Here is a 27,241-nt window from a genome sequence, read left to right as displayed (position 1 = left end):
TGAAGCTCAAAGTCCGAGTTCCATTGGGGTTCAGCTTCTGTCATCAGTCAGACTATTCCTGTTTAGAAGAGCATTTTCTAAAGTAAGTGCTAAGTATTTTAGGCGAAGAAACCCAGCTGTGAAAATACTGTTAATATTTGTATGGTTCTTTTATATGTGGATTTATTTTTACTTGCACTTATTTTAGTGTGATTCGTTTGGAGAGAAGTTTCTCTTTCCCTCCTCTCCATCCCCATTGCTTACTTTTGCTGCTTCTCGTGGATCTTTTGCGAACTGACAGTCTCTCTAATTTTTACTGGCCACAAGTGTTCTGCATCACAGCACACACTTGACTAATTAGCATTAAGAAGTGATTCTGGGAGAAGGGCCCCTGGAGAAAAAGCAGTTGGTCTGTTTTTGCCAAATTGGAATTGACCCAACTAGCAAAATTTTCCAGTATGCTTTCATATTCTCCTGTCTCATGTGTTCCCACTGCTGAAACGTTCATTTTGATCATGGAGTCTTGGACACCCCGTGGGGTATGTGATCCTGAGTACTTTTTCTTCCAGGAGTGATGGGGACTTCATTTATTTAATAAGCATTTTCTCAACCCTTTAATGTGTGCAGGCACAATGGGGATAAGACATAATTTCTGTCTCCTATGACCTTCAAAATTTGTAGCAGAGATATGATAAGCATACATCTAATTATTCATTAGTTATTGAGCCCCTTCTGGGTGCAAGGCGTTGGATTAGGTACAGATAGTAGAGCAGTGAACAAAACAGATATGGTGCCTGCCCTCATGGGGCTTACTTTCTAGTAGAGGAGAGGTAAAAACATAAGCAAATACAGAGTGACACCATATGGCTAGTGCTGTGAAAGAGTGTAACAGAAGGAACTGGCTGAAATTGGAGGTCAGGATGGTGTCTCTGGAGAGCTGGAGCTTGAAGGATGAGAAGGGATTAGCCTGGTTAAAGATGAAGGCTGGGGATTGGGTTGGGAGCGCCTTAGGGGAAGGAGCCTGTCCAGGGCAGCAAAAGAAGCTGGAGCCACTGGCCCAGGGTCCTGGCTGGTGGTGAGTGTAGGATGACTTGGAGGGTGGGGCGTGTCCAGGTAGGCAGGCAGGAAGCTCAGTGGGGAAGAGGGCAATAGGAACAAAGCACTGCAGAGCAAACAGGATTTCAACAGATGGGGAGTCAAAGGAGCACAGAGCCGGTAAGCTGAGCAGCTAAAGGAAACGTTCAGAGGCAGGAAAGCAAAAGGCCAATTAGATGCCTCTGAGGAGCAAATCAGAAGCAGGAGGGCAGAGTGGAAAAACTCAGGATTCAAATTATAATTCTTTCCCTTACCTATGCTGAGCCTCAGTTTCCCCATATGCAAAATAAAGACAGCATTTGCATTTTGTAGGGTTGTTGTAGGTATTCCAGATAATATATGTAACCCAACTGACACATCCAGTTAGTAAAGGATGCTTATTAATATTATGCCAGTTTGCCTATAGCAAAAAAATTGTGAAGGAGAGCATGGGAAATAAGGTTGCAAAGTGAGTTTGCAGCCTGAAATACAAGACCTTGAATCCCTAGCTACGGAAAGTACGATTTACTTTGTGAATAATGAGGAGCCACTGATGGCCAGTGAACAAAAGAGAGATGTGATCATGGAGGTGTTGTCAGAATAATGAAGAGCTGATTAAGAGCAGGGAGAAAATGTTGCTGCGATGATAAGGCTATAAGAATGGAAAAGGAAGGGATGTATGTGGTGTGATGGCCCCTCATGCCAAGTAGTTTTTATCCTATTTTAAATAAAATTCAAAGTAATATCAAGAAACTTTTAGTTAGGCCATAATTAAATGAACACTACTTTTTATCCTTGGGCAATTCCCCAATTTTCGTCAAATATTTAAGTTAGCACTATGTGTTTGGGGACAAATAAAACACAAATGTGGTGTTGTCTCCTTCCTCTGGAGGTGGACTTCTCTATTAGTACCTACACATGTGCTAGCAAAAAGCAGGTTCACAATTTCATAAAACCCGACCAGAAGTCTGCCGGCAGGAGAACACACCATTTCTAAGAGTCCCCGCAGATCTGGGTGGGAAAGGATTGGGGTATGCATTTGGAACCAAGTCACCTTAAAGCCTTTCAGATGTTTAAGCACATTTTGAGGAAAACAACCTAAATGTACAAAACAGAAAAAATTATTAAGTAGAGTCATGTGTTAAAAAAATTGTGCAACTGTTAAAATCAGATATTTAAAGATTATTTGATGACATATTAAGTGAACTAAACAAGATAAAACTGTTCATTAGGATACCATTTTTAAATTAAATGGTAAATTAATTAATTTTAAATTAAACATATAGAAACAAAATTAATGCATATAAATAAAAATAGAAAGAAAGCACATTAAAATTTTAACAGCAGTTGTCTTGACTGAAGAAATTATGATTGTTTTTAAAAGAGAGATGACTAACTGATAGCAGAAGGGCTACATCTGACCTGCAGATAATTTCTGTTTGCCTAGCCTTGCCCATTCTTTACCACCACTCTTCACCATATTCTTGAACCAACCTGCTGCATATATTTCTGCTACCTGCTGAGCATTGTAGGTGGCCCTGATTTAAGTTTCTGTCTTTGTACTTTCTTACAACAAACAGGTTTTACTTTCACCTTTAGAAAAAAAATTGTTAATTAGCACCAATTTGCAGCCTGCAAATTAGAGTTGGGATACATGAAAAATAATTTATTTTTAATGTCACTCGCCTCCCTCCACCGCCATCCCTTGGGTTCAAGGATCAATTGCACACCTTGGCCTGCTTGGGGAACCGTCAGCTGACAGGTACAGATGTGCCCAGTCCTACTTCGAAAGAACCTGTCTTTGAAGGCTCTAAACACTCTGGTCTTACCAGTAAGTAAGAAAACGAGAGTAAAATATTTACATGTGCATTCTGATCAGTATTTTAAAGGGAGAAAAGAAAAGAATGTAATTATTACTCAACAATGCAATTTGGGGATGCACAGAATCTTTCAAAATATGGATTCCTTTGTGTGATAGAAATAAAAGCAGTTTTTGGTGGTGGGATCATCAGAATCAATTATTTAATCCAAGCTCCTCATTTTACACATGGGAAAATTGATGACTGAAGTAATAAATAATGCTTTGCTTCCAGCAACATTTGATTAAATGAAATACTGGGTATGATAATAGCTTATACTTACTTGTTGCTTACCAAAAGCCAAGTGCACACACGTTTAATTGTTTCAACAACTTTTGTGATAGGTGTTAACTTCTGCCATAGGACAGGCTCAGTTTTCAAATATATTAAAGGAGATTTAAAGACATAGATTATAGATTATAGAGACCTCAGTGATCACCTAGTCCAATGTCCTCATTGTATGAGTGAGGAGTCTCAGGACTGTGCATATATGATGAGTTGCCCAATGTTATACAACTTCTAGGAGTAAAACTTCATCTCTTGGCTCTATGTCTAGTGTTCTTTTATCACCTCATAAGCCCGGCATGTGTGAAGTGAATTGTAAAGTAAATTAAGTAACTAAATATTTGATCCAATAAAGTAGGGTGACATTAAGAAACATTTTATTAATGAATTCAGTAAAAGTCAGCCCTGAACAAGTGAAGGACAGGATTTAAAATTTCATATCAAGGACTTCTGATAATAAAAATTAGAAAAATAATATTTTTCATTTTATTCCTTGGAAAACATAGAGCACTAAATCTTACTCAAAAATAGATAAACTGGTTAGCCCAATACTTAATAAATAATTGGATATGAAGTTAAAACTTTCTATAAGAAAACCCCAGACCAAAAATGATTTCACAAATTGATACCAGGGGTCTACAAATTGTAACCCATGGGCCAAATCTGTTCCACTACTTATTTTTCTGCAGTCCACAAGCGAGGTCTTGGTTTTCAATTTTAAATGTTTGAAAAAAATCAAGAACAATAGTAACTTCCTGATATATGAAAATTACATGAGATTAAAATTTCAGTGTCCATAAATAAAGATTTTAGGAACCTGATCATGGTTATTCATTTATGTGCTTCCGTGCTATCATGGCAGCACTGAGTACTTATGACAAAGAACAGCATGTCCCACAAAGCTTAAAATATTTACTACCTAAATCAAAATGGTGGAGTGAGATGCTCCAGGGCTCTGTTCCCACAGAGAAGCTTTGAGCCATAAGCACAACTGGCAGAAACATCTTTCTCAAAGCTCTAGAAAACAGTTAAAGGGTTGCTGTAATAGAGCAAGCATTGAATCAAGGAAAAAGGCAACTAAAAATGGCAGAATAATGTGGTGCCCTTGCTGAACCCTCATCCCCCATGCCCTCACTGACTTGGTGTGGAGCCAGCCCATGCTCACAGTGTGGGTCCCTGGTCATGGTTTTGAAGGGAGCCGAGTAACCTGTGTGCACCTACTGGGTTCATGTATATCCTTGCCAATCTGTCTTCAGGGTGGACTGAAGAACCCAATCAGGACAATTGCTGCCAGGCTCACTCTCCCAGAACTTGCTCTGAGCATGGAGGCAGCTCACAGAGATCCCTACAGAATGCAGTAGATAGTCAAATCATAGCTGCCTGGAGCAAAGGGGTGCCACTGTGGGATATACAGTGCAGTCCCTGGGACTGTGAAGAAGTGCTGTTTCCTAGGGGAGTGAGGACATTCATATCAGTGTAAACAGGAGAACTCCTAGGGCTACTGACACATGCCCAGCATAAAATGCATGTGCAGAAAAATACAGAACATCCCTAAACTTTTGCCTCAGACTGTTCCCTAAACTACTTGCATGGCTCATCTTTGAAGGAGGGCACTTGCATAGGTCAATCTACAAAGACTGGGAAAATTTTTAATTTTTCCTATATATTTATTTATTTAGCTACCTCCTGGCATTCAAGGAAATCTCTGTCATAACAATAGCTGGATATACGCTTAAGGAACAGATGCCTCAGTCTAAACTCTGGCAATGACACCTTAAAATATCAAAATGTACAGGTTGTAATAAAAGATTACAAAACATAAAAAGAAATAGGAAACAATGGTCCATGCATAGGGAAGATTGAAGCTTTAGAACCTGTCAAAGAGGAGAACATACCTGGAACATACCAAACATGACTTTCAAAAAATGGTCCTAAATGTGCTCAAAGAGCTAAAGGAAAGCATGGTCAAAGAACTAAAGGATATCAGGAGAATGATAGGTGAACACAAAGACAATATCAAGAAAGAGAAAGAAATTTTGAAAAGGAACTAAACAGAGCTGACAATCATAGTAACAGGAATTTTAAAAAAATCATTAGAGGGTGTTGGTAATTGAATCACACCCCCCACAAAGGGCATGTCTGGGTCCCAATGCCTGGTCCTGGGTGTGAACCCATTTGTAAATAGGGCTTTGAACATGTTATTAATTAAAGTGTGCCCAAACTGAATGAGGGTGGGCCTTCATCCAATGTGGCTGAAGTCATCAAAAGCAAAGGAAATTGAACATGGAAGAAAAAGCCTATGGGAGCAAGAAACTGGAGTCACGGAACCTGGATGAGAAAGGAGACGATGCCTGCATATGCATTGGCCGTTGTGATGGAAAGTCGAGGGGCTCCCACAGCCAGCCCTGGAACGCCACAGTCTTCTAGAGAAAGCATTGCCTTGTTGATGCCTTACTTTGAACTTCTTCTAGCCTCAAACCACGAGTGAATAAATTCTCATTGTTTAAGTTAACCCATTATATGGTATTTGTTTAGCAGCTAAGAAACTAATACTGGACAGCAGATTGAAGTTGGTAGGAGAAATACTCAGTGAACTTGAGATAAGACAATTGAAATCATTCAGATTGAGGAACATAAAGAAAAAAAGAATTAAAAATACTGAACAGAGCCTGAGAAGCTGTGGGACACTATCAAATGTGATGGTATACTCATTGTGGGAGTCTAAGAAGGAGAAAAAAGAGTAGAGGGAATATTCAAATAAATAATGGCTTGAAAAACTTCCAAATTGAATGAAAGGCATAAATATATGCATCCAAGAGGCTCAGCAAACCCCAAACAAGATACAACCCCAAGCAGACATACATGCAATGTGTTTCAACCAAATTATTGAATGTCAAAGATAAAAAGAAAATCCTGAAGAGCTGTATTAGAGAAGCAGTAAATCACATACAAGGGAGACTCAATAAAATTAAGTGCCAATTTCTTATGGAAACCAGAGGCAAGAAGGCAGTGAGATGATATATTTAAAATGATTAGCAAAATTTGCCAACCAGGAATTCTTTGCAGTATCCAGAAAAAACTGTCCTTCAAAAAGGAGGGACAGATTAAGACATTCCCAGATAAACAAAAGCTGAGGGAGTTTTGTCACCACTGTTATCAGCCCTACCAAGAAATGCTAAAGGGAGTTCTACAGTTATAAAAGGAAAGGACAATAGACAATAGTTAAAGCCAGATAAAGAAATAAGTATCTCCAGGAAAGGTAATGACATGGGTAAATGCAAATGCCAGTACTATTGTATTTTTGGTTTGTAACTACATTTTTTACTTCTTACAGACCTATAAGGAAAAGGCATAAAAAGTAATGATAAATCAATGGTTTGGACTATTCATAATATATAAATGTGTAATTCTGATAAGAGCTACATAAAAATGAGGAGAAGGAGGTTATAGAATATAACTGTATATGCTATTCAGTTGGTTATCAACTAAACAAAACTGTTACAGATTTAGGATGTTAAATTTATGTTCCTTGGGAAGCACAAAGAAAGTATGGAGAATGTGCAAGCTCATAGACAGAAAATAGATTATAGTTTACAAGGTGGAAGGCAGGGTGAATTGGTGTAGGGCTGTTCTTTGAGATGATGGGAAAGTTCTGGTAATGGATGTTGATGAGGATAGTACAACATTGTGAATTGGAAATGGCTGAGATGGGAAAGTATATGTTGTATATATGTTTCCACAACTGTATAAAAAAAGAAAGTTCAACAAAGAGAAAATGACAATTAAATGCAATAGGTGATCCTTGATGAGTTCTAATAATGGAAGAGAAAAGCCTCAGAAGGACATAAGTGACACATATGAAAAAAATGGAATATAGACTATAAGCTTTATATCCATGTTAAATTTCTTGAACTTTATAAGAGTATTTAAAATGGTTACATAAGTGAATATCATTGTTTCTAGGAAATGTATATGTAAGTATTATATGTTCAAGGAGCATGGTATATACAACCTGCTCTCAAATGTTCAGAAAATGATGATAGATAGATAGACAGACAGACAAATATACGGATTGCAGATGGATGGACAGATAGAATGACACAGCAAATGTGGCAATATATTAAAATTGGTGGATCTGAGTATTGTGGTAAGGGGTATGTTGATGTTCTCTGTATAAAGTTTGCATTATTTTTTAAACTCTTCTGTAAGTTTGAAATTATTTCAAAATAAAATGCTTACCTGGGTCTCTACAGAAAATGTTTGCTGATCCCTGAATCCTACCGATAAAGGAATAATTAATACCAACTCTATCCAAGCCTTCTAGAACACACAATAGGAGGGACCACTTCACAACATTTTTTTATGTAGGAAGCATTGCTTTTATACCAAAACCAAATAAAGACGTAAAAAAATCCATAAACAATATCTCTCATGAATATAGATGCAAAAATCCTTTAAAATTATTTTGGTGAATTGAATCTGGCAATTTTTAAAGTTTAATACATTTTGACTATATTAGTCAGGGTTCTCCAAAGTGCAGGATATATATTTGTCAATATTATGAAATTTTCCTTACGAAATTGTCTCATGTGGCCATGGGGATGAGCAAGTCTGAATTCTGTAGGGCAGGACACAAGCTAGAAACTCCAATGAAGGTTTTGAAGCATTCCCCAGGAGAAGCCAATTGGCTGAGGTAGAGATAGAAAGTTTTCTTTCTGACTGCTAAAATCGTCAATTCTCCCTTTGAGGCTTTCAAATGATTGGATGAGATTCTCTCATTGCTGAAAGCAATCTCCTCTGTTGATTATAAATGTAATCATCACAGATGCGAACAACTGACTAATGATTTAAACCCATGAAATATCCTTACAATAACAATCAGGCCAGTGCTTGCTTGACCAAACAACTGTACACCAAAACCTAGCCAAGTTGACACATGAACTTAACAGCACAATAATCAAGCAAAAATGATCCCAGCAATTCACAATATTGGTTTAACACTGAAAACTCAGTTGATGTATTCATCATATTAACAGATTACAAAGCAAAAAACTGCATGAACATCCAAATACATGCAGGAAATGGATTTTGCAATATCCAACTCTCATCATGATGAAAACTCAGAGCAAACTAATAACATAGTTGCAAAGTACCCTATGGAAAATCGAAAACTAACATTTTAAGGATGAAAGACTGAGCATTTTTTTCCCCTAAAACAAACACACACACATGCACAAACACAGAATAATGTACTAGAAGTCCTAGCCAGCACAAAAAAAAAAAAAAAAAAAAAAAGAAGCAGGAAAAATAAAATAAAATGTATTCAGATAGGAAATAAAGCATAAAAAATTTTTTCACAGATGGCTCATTATCTATGTAGAAAAAACCATAGATTCTACAAAAAAAGCTATTAAAATAAATAGGTAAGTTTATCAAGAGGTTGGGTACATGCTCGATACAAAAAACCAATCTTATTTTCATACTTGAAACAAACAGTTTACAGTAAATTAAAATATATATTCCATTTGCAAAAGCATGAAAAAAATCAGAAGTACAGATAAATATTCCAAGAAGTGTCTATAACATATACACTACAAAATGCAGATCATTGCTAAGAAAAATTTGAAAGACACAAAAATGGAAATACACATAGAGTTCATGAATTGGAAGACATAATAGTGTTGAAATGTCAGTTATGCCTACATTGATCGATAGATTCAATGCAATGCCGATCAAAATCCTAGAAAGTGCCCCTCTCCCTTTTAATTTTGGTAGAAATTTCCTAGTTGATTTTAAAATTTATAAGGAAGTGCAAAGAAACTTAGAATAGCCAAAAATATTTTAAAAAAGGAAACAAAATTGGACTTCTTATACCATATGATTCCAAGTTTTAGTATAAAACTGCAATAAGCAAGACAGTTTGATCTTGGCATAAAAATAAACTGATCAATAAAACAGAACAGAGAAAACAGAAATAGTACTACACCATATACGGACAACTAATTTTCAACAAAGGTACTAAGGCAAAACATGGAGAAAAAGATAACCTTTTCAAAACTGGTGGCTTGAGCAATTGGATTGCCACATGAAAAAAAAGAAAAAGAAAAGAAAGAAACCTAAACCTTTATCTCACATCATATATAAAAAATTTACTCAAAAAGGAGCATAAACCTGGGACATAAAACTATAATAAATTCCTAATATAAAACACAGGAGAAAATCTTTATCACCTAGTGTTCCAGTTTGCTAGAGCTGCCAAAATGTCTCTGGGCTTCTATCTTCACTCTTCTCTCTCAGTTCTTGTGCATCCTTGCTTTTTTCTCCCAGGGCATTTCTCTCTAAGCATCTGGGGGTCCTCTCTTAGCTTCTCCAGGGCAAACTAGGCTTCATCTCAGCTTAGCATCTCCAAACATCCTTCTGTCTGCATCTCCAAGCATCTTCAAGAGTCAGCCTCTGTGTTGGCTCTTGAGCTTTCTTAAGTACTCCAGTGAACCAATCAAGACCCACCCTGAATGGGTGGGGTCCACGCCTCCATAGAAACAATTTAATCAAAGGTGTCACCCACAATTGAGTGAGTCACATCTCCATGGAAACACTCAATCAGAAGTTTCCACCCCACAAGACTGGATTAAAAGATCATGGCTCCTCTGGAGTCCATAACAGTTCCAAACTGGCACACCTAGGTTTAGACAAAAATTTCTTAAATAAAATGTTAGAAATACATATTATAAAAAAAAGATCAATTGAACTTCATAGAAATTAAGAACATGTTCTTCAAAAGATGGCATTAAGAAAGTGAAAAGACAAGCCACAAAGAGAGAAAAAATATTTGCAAAACATATAATGATGGAAGTGCTTGTATCCGGAATATTTAAGGAATGTTTACAACTCAATAATAAAGAAAACATCAAAAAATAAAAGAGGGGGGTTGAACATAATATTTTAACATACACTTTACCCAAATAGCAACTAATCACATGAAACAATGTCCAAAATCATCAGTCATTAGGGACATTAGGATATGGATAGGTGCAATGAAATTCCACTGCACATCTACCAGGAAGGCTAACATTTAAAGACTAATAAAACCCTGTGTTGGTGGGTATGTGGAGCAACTGGAACTCACATCTGTTGCTGGTGGGACTGCAAAGTGGAAAAGTCACTTTGGAAAACAGTGTAGCAGGTTCAGTAGCTTCATTGGTAATAGCCCCAAACTACAAATAACCCATATATCTATCAGCTGGTGAATGAATAAACAAAATATGGTATCTCCAAACAATGGAATAACAATAAGAAATCAAAAGAAATGAACTACTGACATGGCAACATGGACTAATTTCAAAAACATTGTGATAAATGGGGAAAAAGGCTAAATGCTAAACATTATATACTTTTATTTACATGAAATTATCAAAACGACAGAAACAGTTCAGTGGTTGCCAAGGGCCTGGGATGGAAGAAAGTGGTGTCTGCAAAGGAGCTTAAGAGGACAGGTCAGGTGATGGATATGAGCTTTACTTGTTACAGTGGTTCCATGACTTTATACATTTGTCAACATTCATCAAATTGCATACTTAAAATGATGAATTTTATTATATACAAATTTTAATAATGAAATTGGTTTAAAAACTGTCCATTTTGATTCCATTTTATGAAATAATTTATATTTCCTTCTTTCCATCCTTCCTGTGTGTATGTATACATACATAAATCAGAAATTTATTCATAATTTATTCAAAATTTATATATGTATATAAAGAGAGAGAGAGAGACATGAAATGCTATTCAACCATTGTTAATTTGTTAATGATGGCATTTTGGGGTGGCAGAATGTTATATTTATTTTCCTCTTTGTATTTTTCAACATTGCCTGAGTTTTTATAATTAGCATTTATTGGATTAATGGTTCAGAATATTAACAACATTATTTTTCCAAACAATATAAAACAAATGTATTGAATGGGTAACACAATGATTAGGGGCATGTCCAAAATACTGGCCATACTAACATTTTGATATTATTCTAAAAATAAATAAACCTAAAAGAAAACCTTAAATCTGTAAGTTACTTGGCTTTTCTGTGGCTTTATATACATCTAAGTGTGAGGTTTTTGAAGGGGTCCTTACTAATGTGGGAGATACAGAAATCTTTGCTCTCAATAATAATTGATTGGATACTTGTTCTAAGGGATTGAGATTCAGATAAGCAGACAGAATTAGAAAGGATGTAAATGCACAGGGTTTTCTGAGTAGAAGAGAAAACATGTCCCATAGAAGGTTATTTTGGGTGATGAATAGGTTACATGTCAGGAGAGATAAACCATAACCACAGAGAGGGTGGGACATTGCAAGGCAAGACCAGAAATTTGCATTTCTTACAAAGGCAGTTAGGACACATTATAAAAAAGTTTTTGAATAGAAATGTGACATAACTGGAACGGCATTTTAGAAAGCTCATCTTTACTGAAATGAAAAAGAGACACTTAATTATGAAGAGACTAAAATCATGGAGGGTAACAAGGAAGCTGTTACGGAGTCAGGGCATGAGTGAAAATGAGCTAGGAGAAAGAGGTGTTTTGGGTAAGTTTCCTGCCTTCCAGGAGCTGACAAATCCTGGGAAGGAAAGAATGACACATGTGAAACAAAAGGGGCCATTTCGTGACAGAATTGATTAAGTATGAAAGGAGTTTCAGGAAGATAAAGATAGGTGAAGGATAAAATAGTTGGTGAAGCTTTCATGGAGGCAGTCAGATTTAATTTGGGTCTTGAAAAAGAGTTAAATTGAGATGCATAGATTTGTATAATTGCAAGAAAAAGGAAGAGCACTAGGCAATCATTACCTCAAAAGTAAATATGGCACTTTAACTTTCAAATACCCAAAGAAAGTTTTGATTGGATTGGATTTTATGGGACGTATAGTAGGCAGAACAATGGTTTCCCCAGAGATGTCCAGGTACCAATCCCTGGAGCCTGTGATTATGTTACCTCACATGGCAAAGGGACCTTTCAGATATGATTAAGATTAAGGACATTTAAGTGAGAAGATTATCCTTGACAATCCATGTGGTTCCAATCAAATCACGGGAGTCCTCACAGTGCTGTATGTTAGATGTCCAACATGTGTCTCACTCCATAATAATGGTTGTGGTCACTAGTCTTCAAAGGTGTTCTGGGACAACTCCTCTCTTTTCTGTATGCACATGCCCTTGAATTCTGGACCAGGCTTGTAACTGGCTTTGAGCAAAAGGATGTGGCAGAAATAATGTTCTGGGACTTCCAGGTCCAGATCTTTAGAGAAATAATCTATTTTGTGATTTGTGGGTTCTAGCCACCATATTGTAAGGAAGCACAGCAGTACTTGGAGAAGTCCATGTGGAGGAGGACTGAGTCCCCTGAACAACAGCCAAGCTAAGCTTCCATTCAGCAGCCAGCACCAATTGTTACCTGTGTGAGTGAGGCCACTTTGGACCTTCCAGCTGTCCCAGGGGGAAGGTATGTTATGTAGCAGAAGGTTTGTTATTGTTTTTAAAGTTCCTTTTTATACTTTTCTTTTTATTTCATATTTTCTTCCATGGGTATATTTTCACCAAACTATAGGCACCTTTGGAGCAAAGACCTGATCTTGTTTGCATTAATATCCCCAAGAATTAGCTCAGTGCCTGGCACATGAACAGTAATCAAAATTGGTAAAAGGATGAATGAGTGAGTATTTAACCAATATCAGAAGAAAAAAATATACAGACAGCAAAAAGAGAAAAATAATTTAAATGAATGAAGTGCTTAGTTAAACCTAGAATCAGAATTTTCATTTGGGAAATTTATCCAAACCAAGCCCTAAATATTGTCATTTAAGCCATGCAATGAGTATCATCCAATACCAATCCTAGCGTACACTGGCAATATGTCTTAATTCCCATTCCTAGGGCAACTCAATTCTTGGGTCCCTGCTGTGTATTCATGTCTGTTCTCTTTAGCACTTTGAGTATACTCAACACAGTATGTTAACACTGAGAAGCTCACATGGTTATGCTTGCCAGATTGGTTTTTCTACCAGAAAAAAAGTGGCTTGTCTTAAAAATTTTTTGGAAATAAAATTCTCTGAACTTTGGAAATGTGTTCATCCATAGGTCTCAAGCAGGACTGTCATAAGTTTTTAATTTTTGTACATTATTTCCCCCATAAGGCTCTGATCTCATAAGGGAAGAAATAAGTTCTACCACTGTGGTTGGCGTGTACATAAAGGCCATTGTGAACTCCCCAGTATAACATAAACCTCCCCTGAGCACATAAAATTCTTGGCTTCCAAGAAAAGCCTTATAGAAAGAGAGCATTGTGTTTGTTTCCAATGTAGTTATTCTATTCAGAACTCTAAGTCCCAAATCAGTTTTAAAAGACCAAGTCCAAAGAAAGTTGACATGATTCACATTTTTTAAATTAAAGAACAATTTTGACTCTTTTTATAGCTGACAGGAGTATTGCAGTGCTGCATTATTAATAATGAATAATTCTGGAGTACATAAATAACTCACTTTATAAAAAAATCTTCTAGGTGATGGTGCCAGGTCAGGATGGAAAAAAAAGTCTTGAAACAACTGAACTGCCCAACTGAATTGAGCTGCCAAACTACCCAGATAGGAGGAATAGGGTAACAAAATTTATTCATCACTTGAGAAAAGTAACAGCCTGGTCATTCAGGATCCAAGGGGAGAAAATATGACTGGGACTACACTTGTGAATCTTGCTCATTCTAACAATGAAAGGCTGACAGTTTGGTTTCTGGAGTCAGAACTCTAGGCAAGAATTTCAGTTCATCTCTTGTAAAACGTATGAAGTACAAGTACTGATGATATAGAATAAGTCATCAGTAAATATTAGCTATTGTGTACCTGCATATGAAACCATGCAAAAAGTTCCTAAGAAACAAAAGAAATCAGGACTGTTTATAGTTTTCTCCATCTATTCTTTCCTTCAAACAGCCCCTTGGATTGAACTTCAAAAATCTTAATTTAAGTAGGTAGCATCCATAGAGAAAACAGAAGAAGAAAGAAAAAAAAAAGAATCAAATTAGTAAATTCACCTAAGACCAGAACAGAGCACCAAATAAATTTTGAATGACAAGATGAATATGAGATTTTAAGATATTTGGAAGAAGGGGCTATATTTTACTTATCTACCTGTACTCCTATCCCTCATAGAATAGAAGAACACTCAGAACTTAAATTCATGAATTGACATGATAAAAAGAGGGTGGTTTGCAGAAGGAAGTTTCATGCCCTAGATTCCCAAGGATATTACACTAAAAGATACTTCAAATATAAAAAGGAATATGCATACTATGAATATGCATATTGTCCAACATTCTGTGGTGATGATGGGGAAGACAACAGTAAGTAGATCAGGAAGATCTTGGAACTCTATTGACTTGCAGAAGTCTATGAATGATGAAAATCATGTGTGATGGTAGGTCCAGGTAAACTATTGGTATGCTTTGACTATTGTGAGTCATTGTGCCTCTCTGACTGTGATGGTTAGGTTCATGTGTCAATTTGGCCAGGTGATAGTGCCTAGGTGTTTTGTTAAGCAAGCACTGGCCTAACCATTACTGCAAGGATATTTATGGCTTGTTAATAAACTAGGAAGCTGGTTAATTAAAACATCAGTCAATTGATTGCATCTGTGGCTGATCACATCAACAAAGGGCATGTCCTCCACAATAAGAGAATTCAATCAGCCGGATTTAAACCAGTCAGTTGAAGACTTTTAAGGGAGAAGAGAGAGAATGATTTTTTCTTCACCCGCCAGCCTCTCCTGGGGAGTTCATCAACTCCCTATGAAATTTGGACTCGTACATCCTGCCCAACAGAATTTGGACTCATGTATCACCACAGTTGCTGAGACACTTTTATAAAATCTTATATTTACAGATATCTCCTGTTGGTTCTGTTTCCCCTAGAGAACCCAAACTAATACAGCTTGGTACTGGGAATGGTTCTTGAGAAATAGACTCTTAAAATGGGCTTTTACAATTGGTTTTCTACTCTGATTAGATTCAAAGGCACTAATGACTCCATTTCCAATCATCAAGGTGGCACTGACAGTCCATGGCATGAGTTGGTAATGGAGATATGCAAAATATCACCATTTGATTCTCCTAATCATACTCTTGTATGAAGCAAGGCTCTGGGTGATGGTGTTTTTGACAACTTAACAGAGTTTTGTGGAGTTAAGAGGTATAATGATGTTGGCTGGTTGTTCTTAGGTATGCTGGATAAAGTCATAAGAGAAAGGGATGAGCTGAAGGCTTCAAATTTGAAGCTTTAAGTTCAACCCTGTGTCTAATAGGAACAGACAAGATATTGAGGGTGATCTTAATGATATGGGAATGCTCAGGTGTGCCTATGGTTCATTAATTTTCTTTTGGTATGGTAGGAGTATATTGGAAGGAATGAAGTTATTTCAGGATACTTGTTTTTCCCATTGCTTTGCTTTATTTTGTTTGGAAATGTTTTTTATTTGATAAATAAAGTAATTTTGAAATAAAAATAGGGAAAGGGACAAGCTGAAGGCTTCCAATTTGAATCTTAAGGGCTGTATGACAGTTGTAAAGGTTTCTATATGTGCCCTGAAAGAAAATCTTATTTCCTGTGGCCACAGACTTGAGATCTCTGAAAACCAGACCAAATATGTGAGTAGCAGATTTACAACATTAACTAAAATCCCAACCTCTCAGGGTGTCTGCTGTTAAAGTAAAGGCATTGATTGGAAAAGAATGGGATCCTGAAAATTGGGTTGTGGCTATATGGGATGATAATAATGGCAGTGGGGACATTAGAACCATGAATTCTGCTGAGTCTTTGCTAGATATACCAGTAATGGTTTGCCCTGAAGAAAGAGCTCCACAACCTCCAGTGTGCCCTGAGGAAACAGCTTCCCAACCTCCAGTCTGTCATGAAGGAGCCTGCCATTCTACCTCCTCCTAAAGAGTTTAATCCTTCAGTGCCTTGTAAACCTGTAATCATCTCCCTTGGGGAAGCAGCCCTCATTCCACTGTCTGGAGAGATTAATCCTGCTTCATGAGATGGAACTGCAATGGAACATCCTGAGGTAATTGGCTTGAAGGATACTTCTAATTCTTTTCATGACCTACCCCCAACACCACTCTTTTCTTCAATACCTATAACTAAAGTCCCAACAGGCCCTGAAGGGTGAGGTACAAAGTGTGACCCATGAGGAAGTATGCTATACTCCAAAAGAACTGCATGAGTTTTCCAATTTATATAGACAGAAATTTGGGGATATGTGTGGGAATGGATATTAAGGGTGTGGGATAATGGTGGAAGGAATATAAAGTTGGATCAGGCTGAATTTATTGATATGGACCCACTAAGCAGAGATCTTGCATTCAGTGTTGTAGCTCAAGGGGTTAGAAATGGCATTGACAGTTTGTTTGGGTGGTTGGCTGAAACATGGATCAAAAGGTAGCTATTACCTGAGGTTGAAATGCCAGAACTGCCCTGGTATAATGTAAAGGAGGGGTCCAAAGGATTAGAGAGATTGGAATGTTAGAGTGGATTTATCATGGAAGACCTGCTCAGACACCCCTGGAATGTCCAGAGGACACACCTTTTACCAGGACTGTGAGGAATAAATTTGTGAGACTATCTCCATCATCCCTGAAGAGTTCTGTAGTCATCCTTCTCCATAGGTCAGATACTAATTACTATTGGAACTGCTGTCATTGAGCTGGAATCCTTAAACACAATGGGAATAATTGGATCCTGAGTTGGCAGAAGTGATGTGGCAGCAGTTAATTGCCAAAGACAAGATGGTCATGGCTACCATAATGGACAGCAGGCTCAAAGCAGGATCAAGATAATCTGACTCAGAGATTTTTGGCATTGGCTAGTAGATCACAGAGTACCTAGAAGTAAAATAGATGAGCAGTCTACTAAATTCTTGTTTTATCTGTATAAGCAGAAGAATTCTAAGTCAAGTGAACAAAAATCTAACTTCAATTACAAAAAACAGAAAGTCATGACCCCTGATCAATTCCCAGAGCTGAGACAGTTTCCAGACCCAGAGCCCCTTGAATGAGGGGAAGGCTGGGTACCCTTGGGGAAGAACCCTGTTACACTGCCAAAAATTTATATTGTTAATCTTCCTCCCAGCCTTCCCCAAGGGGACCTACAGTCTTTTACCAGGGTAACTGTGCATTGGGGAAAAGGAAACAATCAAATATTTTGGGGATTATTAGACACTGGTTCAGAAGTGACACTGATTCCAGGAGACCCAAAATCTCACTCTGATCCACTAGTCAGAGTAGGGGGTTATGGAGGTCAGGTGATCAATGGAATTTTATCTCATGTCCATCTCAGTGGGTCCAGTGGGTTCCCAGACCCATCCTGTGGCTATTTCCCCAGCTCCAGGAGGTATAATTGGAATAGACATACTCAGCAAGTGGTAGAATCCCCACATTGGTTCCCTGACTCATGGTATGAGGGCTCTTATGTTGGGAAAGGCCAAGTGGAAGCCACTAGAACTGATTCTTCCTAACAAAATAGTAAATCAGAAGCAATACTGGATTCCTGGAGGGATTGTAGAGATTAATGCCAATCTTAAGGACTTGAAGGATGCAGGGGTGGTGATTGCCACCACATCCCCATTCAACTCTCCTATTTAGACTGTGCAGAAAATGATGGGTCTTGGAGGATGACAGTGGATTATCATAAGCTTAACCAGGTGGTAACTCCAATTGCAGCTGCTGTTCCAGATGTGGTATCATTGCTTGAGCAAATCATCACATCCCCTGGTAACTGCTATGTAGCTATTGATGTGGCAAATGCTTTTTTCTCAATAGCTTTTAGTAAGGACCACCAGAAACAGTTTGCATTCAGCTGGCAAGGCCAGCAGTATACCTTCACTGCCTTACCTCAGGGGTATATCAACTCTCCAGCCCTATGTCATAATATTGTCCACAGAGAACTTGATCATTTCTCCCTCCCACAAGATATCACACCGTTCCATTATATTGATGATATCATGTTGATTGGTCATAGTGAGCAAGAAATAGCAATTACTCTAGACTTATTGGTAAGACATCTGTGTGTCCGAAGATGGGAGATAAATCCAATAAAAATACAGGGGCCTGCCACCTAAATAAAATTTCTAGGTGTCCAGTTGGTGTGGGGAATGTTGAGATATCCCTTCTAAGGTGAAAGATAAGCTGTTGCATATGGCCCCACCTACAATCAAAAAAAGATGCACAATGTCTAGTTGGCCTCTTTGGATTCTGGAGACAACATACTTCTCATTCGGCTGTGCTAGGCCCATTTACCGAGTGACCAGAAAAGCTTCTAGTTTTGAGTGGTGACCAGAACAAGAGGAGGCTCTGTGACAGGTCCAGGCTGCTGTGCAAGCTGCTCTGCCACCTGGACCATATGATCCAGCTGATCCAATGGTGCTGGAAGTGTCAGTGACAAACAGCAATACTGTTTGGAGACTTTGGCAGGCTCTTATAGGAGAATCACAATGCAGGCCCTTAGGATTTTGGAGTAAAGCTTTATCATCCTCTGTCGATATTACTCCCCTTTTGAGAAACACCTTTTGGCCTCTTTTGGGCCTTTCTAGTGACAGAATGCTTAACCATGGGTCACCAAGTTACCATGAGACATGAGTTGCCTATCATGAGCTGGGTGTTGTCTGACCCACCAAGCCATAAAATTGGGCATGTATAGCAGTACTCCATCATAAAATGGAAATGGTATATACAAAATAGGGCTTAAGTGGGTCCTGAAGGCACAGGTAAGTTACATTGGGAAGGGGCTTAAATGTCAATGTCCTCTACTCCTGCCACATTATCTTCTCTTTCCCAGCCCAGAGCTATGGCTTCTTGGGGAGTTCCTTACAATCAGTTGACTGAGGAGGAGAAAACTCAGGCCTGGTATACAGATGGTTCTGCATGATTTGCATCTGCCACCCCAAACTGGATAGTTGCAGCACTGCAGCCCCTTTCTAGGATGTCCCTGAAGGACAGTGTTGAGGGAAAATTCTCCCAGTGGGTGGGACTTTGAGCAGTGCATCTGATTATTCATTTTGCTTGGAAGGAGAACTGGCCAGAGATGTGTTTGCATACTGATTCATGGGCTATTGCTAATGGTTTGGCTGGATGGTCAAGGACTTGGAAGGAACATGACTGGAAAATTGGTGACAAAGAAGTCTGGAGAAGAGGTATGTGGATAGATCTTTCTGAGTGGGCAAAAAGCATGAAGATATTTGTGTCCCATATGAATGCTCACCAGAAGGTGACATCATCAGAGGAAGATTCCAATAATCAAGTGGATAAGATGACCTGATCTGTGAATACCAGTCAATCTCTTTCCCCAGCCACTCCTTTCATTGCTCAAGGGGTTCATGAACAAAGTGGTCATGTAGGGATGGAGGTTATGAATGGGCTCAGCAACATGAACTTCCACTCACCAAGTCCACCCTGGCTATAGCCACTGCTGAGTGCCCAATCTACCAGCTGCAGAGACCCACACTCAGTCCCTGATATGGCACCATTCCCCAAGGTGATCAGCCTGCCACCTGGTGACAAGTTGATTACATTGGACCACTTCCATCATGGAAGGGACAGCAATTTGTTCTAACTGGAATAGACAAATAGTCCAGCTATGGGTTTGCCTTCCCTGCATACAATTCTTCCACCAAATCTACCACCCATGGACTTATGGAATGCCTTATCTACAGTCATGGTATTCCACACAGCACTGATTCTGATCAAGGAACCCACATCATAGCAAATGAAGTGAGGGAATGAGCACATGCTCATGGAATTCTCTGGTCTTACCATGTTCCGCATCATCCAGAGGTAGCTGGGTTGATAGAATGGTGGAATGACCTTTTGAAGACTCAATTATGGCACCAACTAGGTGGCAATACCTTGCAGGGCTGACACAACGTTCTCCAGGAGATTGTGTAAGCTCTGAATCAGCATCTACTCTATGATGCTGCTTCTCCCATAGCCAGGATTCATGGGTCCAGGAATTAAGGGGTGGAAATGGGAGTAGCACCATTCACTATCACCCCTAGTGAACCACTAGGAAAATTTTTGCTTCCTATCCCAGCAGCATTTAAGCTCTGCTGGTCTATAAGTCTTAGTTACAAAAGGAGGAGTTCTCCCACTGGGAAACACAACAATTCCATTGAAGTGGAAGTTAAGACTGCCACCTCATCACTTTGGGCTTCTCATGCCTCTGAATCAATAGGCAAGGAAGAGGATTACTGTACTGGCTGGGGTGATTGATCCTGACTCTAAAGGGGAACTAGAACTGCAACTACACAATGGAGGTAAAGAAGAGTTTTCCTGGAATACAGGAGATCCCCTAGGGTATCTCTTAGTACTACCATGCCCCGTGATTAAAGTCAATGGAAAACTGCAACAATTCAATCCAGGCAGTACTACCAATGGCCCAGAAACTTTAGGAATGAAGGTGTGGGTCACCCCACCAGGCAAAGAACCATGGCCAGCTGAAGTACTTGCTGAAGATAAAGGAAAGAAAGGAATGGGTAGTGGAAGAAGGTATGATAAATATGAACTCTGACCACGTGACCAGTTACAGAAATGAAGTTATGATGGCATGAATATATCCTCCTTGTTTTGTTGAGTATGTTTGTATTTGTCCATAAAGCAAACATTTTTGTTTTCTTCTCTACTTTATCTCCTTATCATATGATATAAGTTGTATTGCTCATTTCATGGTATTTAAGTTATGGGATATCAAGAGTGACTGTTACCCAATGACTTGCACCCTATTCTGGAGAGATTTAGTGCATTTCCAGTTGTACATAGGTCTCCTCAGTATTGTTAGGTGAAATATATGTCTGTTACTGTGTCCTATTTAGAGACTAAGTATGGTTTAAGGTGATGTGTATAGCTGCCAAGTTGAGAAGGGGTGGACTGTGATGGTTAGGTTCATGTGCCAACTTGGCCAGATGATGGTGTCCGGGTGTCTGGTCAAGCAAGCACTGACCTAACAGATACTGCAAGGAAATTTGTAGCTGGTTAATAAACCAGAAGGCTGGTTTATTAAATCATCAGTCAGTTGATTGCATCTGTGGCTGATTACATAAACAAAGGGTGTGCCTTCTGCAATGAGAGCATTCAATCAGCAGGATTTAATCCAATCAGCTGGACACTTTTAAGGGAGAAGAGAGAGAACTTATTTTACTTCAGCCAGCCAGCCTCTCCTGGGGAGTTCATTGAAGATCTTCATTGGAGTTGCCAGCTCACTGCCTGCCCTATAGAATTTGGACTTGTGGATCTGCCCTATGGAATTTTGAATTGTGCATCCTGCTCTACAGAATTTGGACTCAAGCATTCCCACACTTGCTGAGACACTTTTATAAAATCTCATATATACAGATATCTCCTGTTGTTTCTGTTTCCATAGAGAACCTGAACTAATACAGTGGCACTCAATTTTTCCTCTGTGGAATGAAAGAGGAACTCAGTTGCTTTGAAAATGTCCTGAAGAACTGAAGGTTTCTAGTGAAGGAACGCTTTTAAAGTGGTTTCCCTAGAAATGGAACCCAAGGCTAGTATTTTCCTATAAGTAATTTATTTATAAGGTGATCCTGGGAGTGGAAATGAAGAGGTGATGAAGGGAAGGAAAATTAAGTCAACAAACCAGAAAGTGTTTGTTATCAAGAAAACTATCCCTTTGAGCAGCTGGAAATTATTGTACTGGGGAACTTTGAGAAACAGTGAGGAACAGCTGTTTGAAACATTTTGGCCTCAGTTCACCTTTGTGAACTTATTAATAACCCCTGAACAGTATTAGAACTTATTGATAACCCCTGAAAGCTATTGTTTTTATGGGTTATAGCTATAAAAATTTATACTAGAAATTAAAACCAAGAAAAATTTGTATGATTTATTTTTAAATAACAAAAAAACACAATTCATATTAAATAGCATACCTTTTATGAAAAACTTTTATACCTTTTAATACAAAAAAATAGTGTGAGAAGAGAGTGGCATTATATTACATTTTTGCAAATCTCTTTAAACTCTGGATTAATAGAAGAAGACTGGATTCTCATATATGCCTCTGCAGTCAACCTGCTATTGTACATTAATTTCCTTTGTTACAAGATGGCTGCCTTGAGCAAACAGGCCTACCTACTGCTTTGTACACTAGCAGCAGAATGGAAGACTTCTCTTTCCTCAGCCATCAGGCAAAAGTCCTGTGCTTCACTCTAGATGCGGCACCTTAGGTCTCATGCCCACTCTTGAACTAACTGCAGTGGCCAGGGCATAAGCCATAGGCTAGCCAGAGCCTGATTGTGGAGGTAGGGTCGGTTCCATACAAATTGCATTGCTGTTACACAATGGGGGGACATTAGAATAGATTCCAGTAAAACACTTATGCATATTCACTACACAACCTCAAAGCCTGAACTAAATTCATATCCCCAATGTATTGCTCCTCTAGAAAAGAGCTCCTCATGTTACATTCAACCTTACCTCAGATGATGGAATTCGGTTTTTAGATACAGTTATCCACGTTATTGTATCATTGTAAAATATGTCTTGCCAAAAAACCCAGGGCAACAGTCAACAGCAGGAGGAGTTCAGAGGTGCCACAATGTTTGCTCAGATGTTGAGGAAATTGGCATCTCATATTTGGCAAAGGAAAGCATTGCATTGGCAGAGGCCAAGAGAGACCTAAGTTAGAATCCTGCTGTGGTTTCTCCCACAGACCCACTGATAAATGATCTATTTTAGAGTAAATACTAATATACAATCAGTAATAAATGATCCAAATTATATACTCCCTCTATGCCTTGATATCTTTGTTATGTAGTTGCTATCCCAGGGATTGGGAGGACACTTGAATTAGCTGAGAGAACCCTCCCCAAACTGGGCAAAATAGGGGCTCAAAAGATAAATTACATACAATTATATAAAATGAAGTTAAAGTTACATTTCTTATGTGCCTAAAATTGGATGTCCCACCCATTATTCCTCTGCTCAGTTTGTTAACAGTGTTTCTCCCCAGTGCCAGAAAAGGGAGATATCCTCAGCTCCTTCTTAGAATCCTATGCCTGAAAGATTTAGACTTGAAGATTTAACCCTCTCCTTCTGCAAATGTACAAATTGGGCATCTTTATTTTTCATGCTCCTCAATCTCCTCTCAGGTCAGGAAGGTCTTCCTAATGTCCCAAGTTCCTTATTTTTCATGCCGTCTGTGAAAACCAATCATTGGTAAGGACAGAGCTTTGGGGCTTTATAAAGTTACTCCTAAATTTTCCGTAACTCAATTTGCTTTATTCTTCTTCATCCTGGGAACTCATTCAGGGGATTTGTAGGACTCATTTTCTTATAATTTGTGGTTTTAAACAAACAAACAAAAAGCACTCAAAGTTGTCACAGTTCTCTATAGTCACCATGTGTTGTCCCTTGTGGCCTCAGGTTGCTCAGAGTGGCACAACAACTTCCACTCCTCCTCTGAAAGATAACACAGAAGTTATTTTCTTCTGACTTGTCATTAAACCTGACTCTTGGAATGGAGTATGAAGATGTCTAACTTGAATCTTTTGGTCCTGCAGCCTTGAGTTGCTCATATGGTATAAAGATGCTTCTCTACAAAGGAGACAGGTTAGGAAACCCATATGCATTGGAGAAAGAGATGAAAAAGCGCTGAGGAAGATGAAGGAATGCTGGTGAGCCTGTCAGTTGCCTGGAAAAAGTAGTCAGAGCTCCCTGGACCAATTCTAAGAGCCCCTGGAAGCTTTGTGGGGCTGGGGTGTGGGTGGGGTGGGGGTCATATTGTCAGTGCTCCAGACACTGCTGTGCAGAAAGTCATGGAAGGGTGCATGCTGTAGGCTACAACCCTGGGGTTTTCTAGAAAACAGTTTGTTACAGATCCACAACAGTTTTTACCATATTACCTGGACAACCAAAGGGCCAACCTTGGAGGATTCTGAGAGACAAATTTGCGTCAACTCTCCTTATTTTTAATTTGAAGCATACGCATAGCATACATATACACTGTAAACAACCAAATAAAAAGGCTCTTCTTTCTTTTTTATTATTAAAAACCAATTAATCCTTATGGAAATTTAGAACATACAAGGAAGTGAGTAATGAAAATAATAATAATGCTCATTATAACAGTAATGATAATGAAGGTACTTGCAATCCCATCACTCAAAGATAAGCCCTCGTGACATTTTGGTATATTGTCTGCCTAGCCTTTCTCTATTTCCTCTACATACTGCATATAGGTGGGATCATAAAATTATTTTATAACCAGCTTTCTTACTGTTTCTGTACTGTAAACATTTACCCAAGTCATTAAATCATCTTCTGCTATCATATTAGCTATTTCATTACAGATTTGTTTCATGCAGATTTATTTCCTTACAGTCCATTACCTATTTACTTTCTTCTCAAATGATTTAAACTCTCCAAGCCTCAGTTTTCTCATCTGTGTCATGAGCATGCATAATGGGCAGATATTTTGAAAATTCATTAAAACTTGTAGCAGAGCTCTACATAGTAACCACACACTATGCATATTACTTCTACTTTTACCACTAGGGCTACTACTAGGGTTTAACTTATTCCCTATTGTTGCATATTCAAATCATTCAGGTTTTATTTTAATTAACGAGTTTCCTTATAAACTATCTTATCAGTACAAATCAGTGATTATTTTCATAGATTAACTAACTAAAATTGGACTTGTAGAAGGCAGTAGATTGATTTTGTTCTGCATTCTCCAAATCCTGCAAGGATTGTAATTGGCAAAGTCCTAGGTGTTTTTTTCATTGTTTGGTGAACATGGTCTGAACACTGTGCTAGATGCCAGCGTTATATGTGATGGATGCAGAGAATATGGGTGGTACATGCCAATGTACCAGGGAGATAATAAGGAATACAAAGACATGAAAAAATATTGAGTTGTAGAGCCAGCTCTTCATCAAAACAAAACAAAGCAAAGAGGCACAAGACTGTGGCCAAAAAATACTTCGCATAATATTCTGAGCAAGACTCAGCTGTTTATGTTGAGCTGTGCAGTTGTGCTGATAGAAAATGAAGGAAATGTACTGTTGACTTGTGCATATTAATGAGGACATCTGAGTATGAAGAGCCACTCCATCAAACACAAACTTTATTTCAAGTTTCACTGCACTCTTGTTTCTGAACAGTCATAAGATGAAATTAGAGGGAAGTGGAGAGAACAGATTCCTTGAGCTGTGCAGTGTTCAATAATGTGATTAGAAGACCTCTGATGGTCATTACAAGAGGATAGATATAAAGATAAATTGGATGTAACCCTATTCTTAATAGCAAACTGATAAGGAAATGGCAAGGGTAATTAAAGGACTCTAACTGAAGTGCTATAGTGGTTGAAAGAAGGGAGGAGCCCCTTCCATCTGGGAGGGTAAGGGGAGACTTAACTGGAGTTGGGTGTCAGAGGCCGAATAGAATCTGAATTTGGGTAGCTGAGAATAGTGCACTCCAGACAAAAAAATAAACAAAAACAGGCAAAGAAAATGAATCACATATGGCATAAAGAGAAAGCAGCAAACAGTTTAGGTGAACCAAAGAAAAGAGGGTGTGTAACAGGTGATAATAAGAACTACCTTTTATTGAGCCCATTCCATGTGGGTAAATGACTGCTATATTATCTTCTTTGAGCTCTACAACTCTATGATAAATCATATCATGCTCCTTTTACAGACTGGCACAATTGAGACCCACTGAAGATGTTAGGCAAGGACAGTTGCTCATTTAGAGCTGTGCTCCTGGAAGATTAATTTGGCATCTGTGTGCAATGTGGAATGCAATGGAGGAATAGTGGCGATGGGAGAGCATCTCCATTGTTAAGGCCATGTCAATAGTCCAAATGATGACTGATGAAGGTCTGACATACAGAACTGTAACAGAGAAGAAGGAATGTTTTGCAGAGGTTGAATCGAGATGCATAGGGAACTGATAGCATGTGAGAGGTAAGAAAAAAATGAAGCCCAGGTTTCATACCAGGATGACTGTGAAGACAGTAAGACCATTAACAGAGATTGAGAGAAGAGGAGGACTTGGGGGGTAGGGGGGATGGGTACGTTTTGGAACATCCTGGGTTTGTAAGAGCCAATAGAACAGTCAGAGGTGAGTCTCCAGCAAACTGAAAATGGGGGGCTAGAACTCAGGAGAAGAAATGTGAGAGCAGAGATGTAATGTGAGTTAATAACAGGCCGGTGGGTGAACACATTTCCCAAACTGACCACTGTAAAGGCTGCATCACAGACATACAACAGGACAACGAAACTCCCCAATTTGGAAGCTCCAGGATTATTAAAAATTTATTATCATTTAACCTATTAGCTCAGAATTATCTTTGGTGGATTTTAATTAAACAAGGATAGCTGTTCAAAATATCTTTCATTTAACTTTTGGGAGAAACTTCCATTTCAGAGTAATGGTGGATTTATGGGTTTGTGTATTTCTATGTGCGTGTGAATATCTCACTTTACAACCTCTAGGTTCCAGCCCTATTTCCTATGTATTTCAGTGTTATTGGTAATAGAAGAAAGTATAAGCTGATCAATCCTTGAAGAGGCTTTATTTAGACCAGTAATCTTAGCCATGGTGGTGTTTGGCAAACCTATTCAAAACTGCTAGATTATGAGGATTGTCCTTTGATGTGACAGGTATTACTAATAAGATATTTAGGAAACAAAGTTTATCTTATTGACAGATTTCTCCACCTAGTATGTGCGTGAGTGTGTGTGTGTGCGCGCGTGCGTGCATGCATTTTCCTAACAACAAACTAACCACAAACTAGAATAAAGACAGTTTTCACAATAAGTCCTTCAAAATTGGATAGCTGGTAGCATCCCCCACCAGCCCCCAAAGCAAATATCTTCCTTTCAAATATAGCATAAACCATAATCGTGCTTTCTTTCTATGACTTCTGCATTTTGTCAAATTAACAGCTCTAGAAAGAAGCACATATTTTCAGCTGACCTGCAGTTGG

General features: G+C 38.5%; 1 long non-coding RNA gene across 1 annotated transcript; it reads left to right on the top strand.

The window, feature by feature from the left end:
* LOC119521083 lies at positions 1–26,129 on the top strand. Its single transcript, XR_005214304.1, has 3 exons — positions 1–82; positions 12,526–12,689; positions 25,948–26,129. It is a non-coding gene; the product is annotated as an uncharacterized LOC119521083 (long non-coding RNA).
* Positions 26,130–27,241: the final 1,112 nt, after the last annotated feature.

Source organism: Choloepus didactylus, chromosome 2, assembly GCF_015220235.1.
Source record: "Choloepus didactylus isolate mChoDid1 chromosome 2, mChoDid1.pri, whole genome shotgun sequence".
Lineage (NCBI taxonomy): Eukaryota > Metazoa > Chordata > Mammalia > Pilosa > Megalonychidae > Choloepus > Choloepus didactylus.
This window is presented reverse-complemented; position numbering and strand designations above follow the sequence as displayed.